We start from the raw sequence: 8,290 nt of genomic DNA, 5'->3' as shown, positions 1-8,290 counted from the left end.
TGGTTCTGTGGGTTCCGGACTGGTGTAAGGAGCCACCTCTTCAGGGGATAGCCAGCATCACCTGCATGTAGGAAACAATGTATGTGTCAGTCATTACATCTAATCCCAACATGACGTGCCAACATGCACATTGAACTGTTACTTTGGACCACTTTCAGTTGCGCTGATGGATTCACGCTATGCAAACGGTAAATGTCCATGGCTCTCATGGACAGTTTTGCATGCCAACAAACCATGTATGCAGGGTGGTCGAGTGACTTGTGAGTGCCCATCCACTGTGTCCGTCCATGCCGTATGTTCAGGTGACCTGGCACGTGTCCTGTGATGTCAATGCTCACATGATTGCTACATTGCTGTCTGCATCATTATGACCCCAGTGAACTATCCGGATGTTGATAGGGACATTTAGTGGGCCTTTCTGTCTGTGCTGTGGCGTTGTGGTGTTTCTGTCCGTCATGTGCCTCCTTTGTGTGCTGTCATGTGGGACACGCCTTTTAGTAGATGGTGTATAGTGACGTGCATGTAGGTGCATTTCGTTGGAGTCAATGGTTCAAATTGGTACAATGCACTTGCAGATGGTTGTGTCATGGTTGGAACACACCTTCTTTGACATGGTGGGGCTGTTTCGGTCAGGCATAATGTCTACAGGTTTGAGATTACGTTAGTGCTGCTTTAGGGTATGATCGTCTCTGCTAGTCACAGCCAGGTGGAGTATGCATCATCCCCCCCCTTTCTGCCAGGTGGAGTATGCATCACCCCCCCCCCCCTTTCTGCCAGGTGGAGTATGCATCATCCCCCCTCCCCCTTTCTGCCAGCTGGAGTATGCATCATCACCCCCCCCCCCTTTCTGCCAGGTGGAGTATGCATCATCCCCCCCCTTTTTTGCCAGGTGGAGTATGCATCATCCCCCCCCCTTTCTGCCAGGTGGAGTATGCATCATCCCCCCCCTTTCTGCCAGGTGGAGTATGCATCATCCCCCCCCTTTCTGCCATACCAAGGTCATGACATGAGACTCACTGAGTAGCCAGGATCTTGGGCCTGCATGTTGCTCCATGTAGCGTGGTATTGTGGAGTTCCTCAGGACCATTGAATCATGGGTTGATCCGGGGAATCGGGCACAACAATGTGTGAGGATCCTGTTGGAGTCACAGACCATCTGCACGTTGATTGAGTGAAATTGGTTACGGTTGCGGTACGGTACCTCCATGGCATGTGGGACCACCAATTCCACATGGGTGCAGTCGATGGCACCAATGCAACCAGGTATGCCGGCTAGTGCATGGAAACCCACTTTGGTGTTTACAATCTCCTGGGCAGACCGTGGTAATGAGATGTGGTCGTCTGTGTGCTTGAGGAGGGCATCGAGCACTTGGATCAGTGTACGTGAGAATAATGGTTGTGAAATACCATGCAAGTGCCCCACTGTGTGCTGGTAGGTGCCTGTGGCCAGGAAGTGGAGTACAGACACTACCTTCAGTAGGGGTGGGATGGCAGTTGGTGTTTCTATCTTGCTGACAATGTCGTTGTGCGTCATGTCCACGATGGCAGTGATGGTGTCCCGGTCCAGACGGTACAGGGTGTGGATCTGCTCAGCAGTGAGGTTGAAGGGACTGGCTCTGATGCGTGGGATTGTGGGCTGCCTGCGTGGTGGTACTGGCTGTGCTGGTTGGCCTTGCTGGGCCTGCCTTGCCCTCCTTCTCCTCCTGCGTCTTCTCTGTGCAGCCTGTTGTTGTTGTTGTAGTTGTAGTTGTAGCACTTGCATTGCTATCAGGTCCTCCAGCCCCAACATTGCTAGTCCTATTGGTATCATTGTGGAGTGTGACTGGGTCTGGGAAGGGGTTGGGTGTGCTCTTTTTGTACTTCCTGAGTCTGTATTGCCTCCAACTGTGCTGATTCTGTGCACCTGTGGCAGCTGGATTCACTGCACAAGGCACTTTACGGTTGGTTCGCGATGGCGTAATTACCGGCATGGCGGTAAGGTACTTAACGGGCTGGGTGATGGCGTTAGGTGCATGTCCGCTTGGGTCGGCATTCGTGTACCTTTCCGCCATGCCGGTAATTACGGTGTGGGGGGTCGCGTGCGCGCGTCCTTGGTGCAGTTAGCGGCGGCGTTAACTACGATGCCGCTAATGGCATCGTAGTTAACGGTCACGGGTCTTAATCGGACATAGCGGAAAACGATGGCGGTAATCCTTTACCGCCATCGCTTTTCGCTTTGCGCCTGGGTTGTAATGAGGCCCATTGTCTGTTTAAAATGAGCGGGGGTGATATTCAGGCCAATTCAAGTTCATCACATTCCATGTGAATCATTTCAGAGGGAATTTTGGTGTTATAATCACTGAGATGATGATGGGAATTCCACTGATATGCTTATATGACTCAAGCAGGAGTTCTAGTTTTTTCATAATTTCCTCAGTATGATCTAACCCTGGAGGGTCATATATATTAATAACGACTTTCTCTGTGAGTTCCTAACCAATTTCCAGTAATACGTCCTGCTATTTTGTGCTCAGAGTCTACAGTGACTTGACTACGTGAATAGAAGTTAGTCACACTAGTTAGTAGCCATCTGTTAGGTTTGCCATTTTGGTAATAGTAATGGTAATTGGTTATTTATAATGTGCTTAATCCCCAGAGTTTTATAAGCATGGACCCGGGGCTGAAACCCGTGTTGATCTGAGTCATCTTGCTTCCAAGGCAAGCATGTTGCCCCTGAGCTATCCTCCTGAGTCCGATTTTCACATTGCTCAGCTGATTTTCGGATACAATTTCTGCCATTGCAGAATAAGTCTCCCACGGCCCATTTTCGTGCAAGGCTACCACTGCAGAATCGCCAAGAGTGGACCATATGCCTCCCTCTGCCACAAAAAGGGGCGTGTCCCCTTGTGTGTCCTCATTTATCCTTCAGAACATAATTCTTGTTCGGGACTATGCTAGCTTAATTGCTAACCATCTATGGCCAGAAGATCCTGGAGGCTATTCACCATCAGTTCTGATGGCCTTTCATGAATAAAGCCTTTACACAATATGTTATGCGTTCAGGACAAATATTTCATGGCTATAACTTAGGTTTCTGTTGCAGCAGTAATATTTACGAAATCGCTGCCATAATATTTTAATGGATTTTACTACGGACCTTTAGGTTTAGATGGCAAGACTTAAATCCCAGCACTTGTAAAATTGGGCTCCGGAGTGACTGTTTGATTACAATTCCTCTATCAGCAATATTGGCAGATGCATTCTTGATACAAATCTGTCATTTACATGGTATTTTATCTTCTGTGTTAAGTGGTTGTGGAATAGTGTTTATATCACGTTTTTAAACCTTTTTTGAAAATTACTGGACGCGGATCATTATTTTTTTTGTAGGTTTCATCCGCAATCAGATTGCCAGACAGAGGGAACTAACAAGACTCTACAGTATTTTTTTTTAGGATGGATGAAAACATTGGATAACTTTGTTATAGATAGGGGGACAGGTTGCTTACAATACATGCATCAACCAGCTTGTCAACATTGTGTTGCTTTCAAGCTCAACATATAGAAGTAGACACCTCCTAGGGGTGTTGACAAACCTTTCAACTTCTGTTGATACATGGATACTGGAATGCCCTAAACATGTAATCAACACATAAACACATGAAAAGGTGAAAGCCAATGGCCCAAGTGGTCAGGCTTAAAGGGAACTGATACTAGAAATACCATTACACAAAATGTAATGACCAACGCACTGCCACCACCATCTGCAGACAACTTAGCTCTCTTTCCTGTGGTATAGACGCTGAGTGCATTTGGGTTTGTGCCAAAGGGATGGCAGGGCAGAGGCAGATCGGTAAGGGAGAAGAAAAACAGGCAGAAATGGGATGCAAAAGACAGGCACTGAAAAGGGAGCATCGAGAAGGGGGCCCCCGGGGGGGAACGCAAAGCGTTTCCCCCCGGGGAGGTTTTTGGCACTGCACACGGCCAGCGAGTGGCCGTGGGGGGCAGAGCGCCTCCTCAGGGTATTTAAGGGTCCAGGGAAGGTTCGGGAGGCAGGCGACAGTTGGGCTTGGTGATTCATCAGTCCTGTCACCTGCTCCCGAGCCTTCCCTGAAGTAGCTGGGCTTTGTGTGTGCGAGGTTAGAGCAGGTGAGGTAGGGTTGGTGTTAGTGAGTCGGGGTTTAGGCAGTTAGTTAGGTAATTTAAATTTATAATATTGTGAAATTGCATATATTTAGGGGTGCCGTAGATAAGACATTCCTCTCTGCTTACCAGAGGTTCAGGCGGGTCGCGTAGGGAGCAGCTGTTGTTTTCGGTCTGGGGCGGGCATCTCAGCTCGTTTGTTGTTGTTGTGAGGGAGAGTAAAGTGCTATTGATCAGCCATCGGTCATCCGGTGCCAGTGTAGTGGAGTTTTTGTCTCATTTGACGAGGATTTGTGAGGCAGGGATCTTCGTGCCCCTCGTGTGTGGCTGTACTTAATTCAGCCTGTCATCTTTTTACGCAGCGTTTGATGCGTGGTAGCACTCGCTGGTGTTAGGGGGCACTGCAGTTCCCTTAAAGGGACAGCTCTATTTTCTGTGCTAGTGCGGTGCAACCTGCAGGCCACTAGGGGGCAGTGTGCTAATCTCGTTTTTGGGCCCCAGTTGATCCTGGGTTTCTGGTTTTGGGCGTTTTCTTCTCTGGGGCAGGTTAGGAGCCAGGGGGGCGGGGGTGGGTTTAGGGCAGGGGTATTATTTAAAATTAAAAAAAATAATAATAATAATTCCTGTAGGTTCATAATTATTTATATAGGTTGTATCTTGGAATTATAGAAGTTAATTGACCTTTATTAAGGGATATTAGCTTTTAGAGCACAATTATCTGTTCTGGGTTTCACATCCCTAGGGGGGTTTGTCCAAGGGTAGGTGCTGGCTCGGGGCTTTAGCTTAGCTAGTTGAGCTGCAAGGGGCATATTGGTAGTGCACATTAAGAGTATTAGTGCAAAATGGTGGGACAGGGAGCCAGTAGGAAGGGTCTGGTGGATGCTAGGGCTCTGAGGGAGGCCCTGGAAATCATTAGCAGGGCATCTAAGGCCCGATTGGAAGGGGCGGTAGGGGAAGTAACGGGAGAAGAGGAGGTAGGTGGAGGCAGGCCGCAGCGTAGAGCTGCAGCTGACGGGGCACTCGCGGCAGTGGTGGCTTGCACCCCGCGGCGGGGAGAGGGGAGGTTTGGGAATCCAGGGGCAGGAAGATGAGGAGGGAGTTAGACAGGAGGGCGTCCAGGGGAGAAATGATGTCGGGTGGGGAGCCAGTGAGGGAGGGAGTGAATGAGAGCCCTAAGGAAGCTAGGAGTGCTCAAAAAGAGGTGGGGCAAGGGAACCACGGTAGGGCGGTGATGGGGCGCAGAAGGGGTTGACCGGGCAGAGGGGGTAAATACCTGCAGAAGAGTGCAGGTGGGAGAAGGAGGGAGAGGTCCCCATCAAATGAGGAGGGTAGAGTGGGGTGCAGAACGGCCCCCCTGGGTAGGAGGAGTGAGGGCAGAGGGTGCTGCGCAGCCCCTGCTGTTCAGGTGGAGGTAGAGGGTTTTAGAACGGCCCCTCCTCAGTTAGCGCAAGGAGAGCCTAGAGGGTGCAGCACGGCCCCTAGCGATGAGGATTCCAGGGTGGAGGACGGCACGCCTCGCCCGAGAGAAGAGGACCAGGCAGGGGTTTCTGCGGCCCCGCCGAGAAGACGTCAAAGGAGTGGCGGGGCGGACGCCCCGGGCTCGCAAGAAGAAGATCAACTCAACTCGGGCATGAGCTCACATCTACAATGGTATTTAAGGGGTGATGAAGTTGGATTGGAGGATTATGTGGGGCAGTGGGAGGTAGAAGGTTATAGGGCTGTAAGGGAAAGGGGGAGGAGAGAAGATGTTTGAGGTGGGATCTGGAAAGGCAGGTGCAGGGTGGTCGGGGGGGCAAGAGGTCGGGGGAACTATTGGCTGGGTGAGTCTGCTGACATGTTTTGTCCCCGCAGTAGGAGCCCTCTAAGAAAAGAGATGAGGAGCATCGGTGTGGACGTCAGACCGCAGGCGGCCGGCATGGAAAGAGGTGAGCGGGAAAGGGAATGGTCATCTGCATGGCAGAGAGGGGGCACGAGAAGGGGGACGGGAAATGAAAGGTCTGGACGGCAAGGGGTAAGGAAAGAAGTTGGTGTACAGACCATTGGAGCCTTGGGGGATGAGAAGAGCATTTGCTCAGTGGAGGTCCAAACGGACAAGGTGGTGGAGCCATTGGTGCTCGAGGTGCAAGTTGAAAAAGAAAAGGAGGTGGAAGTGAAAGGCAAGGAGAAAAAACTGCCGTACATGGGTATGACAAAATCGTTGAGGGCGCACTTGATGGCAGCGACCAGGGAGAAAATTCAGGCGGGGGAATTTGTAGATGTTTTTAAGTTAATCTTAAAAGGTGCATCCGGTTACAGATTGTTTTCAGGCGGGGGACAGTGGGTCAGGGACAGGAGCGGGGCAAGGAGGTGGGGGGGAAGGACCACATGCCAGGTAAGTTGGGGTGTGCTGGTAGGTCGGGCTCAGTTTATCGTAAAAGGAGGGGGGGCACAAGATTTGATGAGAGGTTTTGGGGGCAATCCAAAGGGGGTAGGAGAGGGGTGAGGAGGAAGACGTGTAGGTAGGGCAGGGGAGGGCCGCAGGGGGGATGTAACTGTGGAAATTGTTAAGGGGTGGTGGCTGTCGTTTGGAGGGCATGGACGACGGTGGCGAAGCCCTCATGCTTGCCGCACGACAAGGTGAGTAAGCTTCAGGCTGCATGGACGGGGGTGCGGGAGTGCCTCTGGTGCAGCAGGGGGAAGTGATGAGATGGGTTTGCATGGACGGGGGTGCACTAGGGCCCCTGGTGCAGCTGGGGGAAGTGGAGCAACGAAGCAAGGTGCTGGAAGAGGAATTTATATGGAATGGACTGCATGGACGGGGGAGCAGGTTTGGCCCCTGGTGCAGTGGTGGAGAGGAGTAAGGCAGAAAAGGGGCCTGCATGGATGGGGGTGCACTAGGGCCCCCGGTGCAGTTGGGAAACAGGGGTAATGGACGCACGGAGCTTCAAGATTAGTTATATGGAATGGACCGCATGGATGGGGGTGCAGGTTTGCCCCCTGGTGCAGTGGCAAAGAGGAGTAATAAAGAAAAGGGCCTGCATGGACGGGTGTGCACGTGGGCCCCCGGTGCAGGGGGGGCAACGCAGGGCCATAATAATAAGGTGATGGAAGGTGGGGGGCAAGGGTGAGCAGGAGGGGGATAGTTTAGAAGAAAAAGGGGGGCTAAGTGGGTTTAGGTGTATTGTTTAAAGGTTAGGTGAAAGGTGCGAAATATAGGGGGACAGGTAGGAGAGGACCGGGGGTGTTTTCGGAGAGGGTTAAGGAGATGGCCAGGAAGGATAGGGTACTGAGGAAGGTGTTACTAGTGGTGTGGGAAAGGTTAGGAGGTTGGAACTCATTAATTTAGGAGGGGTGCAGCATCTGTAGGTAGCAGGCTGGGCTATTCAGAGGAGTAGGTGAAAAGGTTGGGACGCTGGAAGTAAGGGAGAGACAAAGGGTATGTCAGGGACCGGGGCAAACGGGATGTCTTTATAGAATTTGTCAGTAGGTAGCAGGAGTGTTGCATTTATTAGGTTGTTGTTGATTTGTAAGTGATTTTGTAATTTCTTTTTCAGATGCTGCTAGGAGGTCGGGTCAGCTGGCAAAAATCTGGTTTGTGGGATATTCTAGGTTTAAGTGGGCGGGGAAAGAAGCTGAGAAAAGGGTTGTTGGCAGGCAACTGGGTTGCAACTATAAAGATGTTGTGGTAAGATGGCACGGGTTAGGGAGTCTGTGCTGGGACCAGTTGCTTCCTATGTTGGCTGGGTTGAGGGAACGCTATGGGGCTCCGAGGCATTGATTATTCATGCTGGGGAGAATGACCTGGTGAGGGATACAGGGATGGCTCTTCTGAGGAAAAGGGATTTAGTCTGGGTTTGTGAAGTGTGGCCTCAAGCAGCTGTAGTGTGGACTAAGTTGTTGCCGCGGACAGTTTGGAGGGGAGCGAGAAGTGAGGGAGCGATAGAGCGGGCTAGGTAGGGGATAAACAGAGAGATGGTTAAGTTTTGTGCCTCGGTGGCGGTACAGGTTATGGACCATAAGGAAATAGTCTATGAAGGATTCATGATCTTTGGAGAGGATGGTGTACACTTGTCGCTTTATGGGAATAATCATTATCTGGTGGGCTTGGGCTCTTGGCTGGGAGATTGGTTAAGGAGTTGGAGGTAAAGAAAACTAGTGGGGGGTGGGGCAGAAAGAACACCTCGGTGGA

The sequence above is a fragment of the Ambystoma mexicanum genome, chromosome 2q (assembly GCF_040938575.1).
Source record: "Ambystoma mexicanum isolate Mex_15411 chromosome 2q, UKY_AmexF1_1, whole genome shotgun sequence".
Lineage (NCBI taxonomy): Eukaryota > Metazoa > Chordata > Amphibia > Caudata > Ambystomatidae > Ambystoma > Ambystoma mexicanum.
This window is presented reverse-complemented; position numbering follows the sequence as displayed.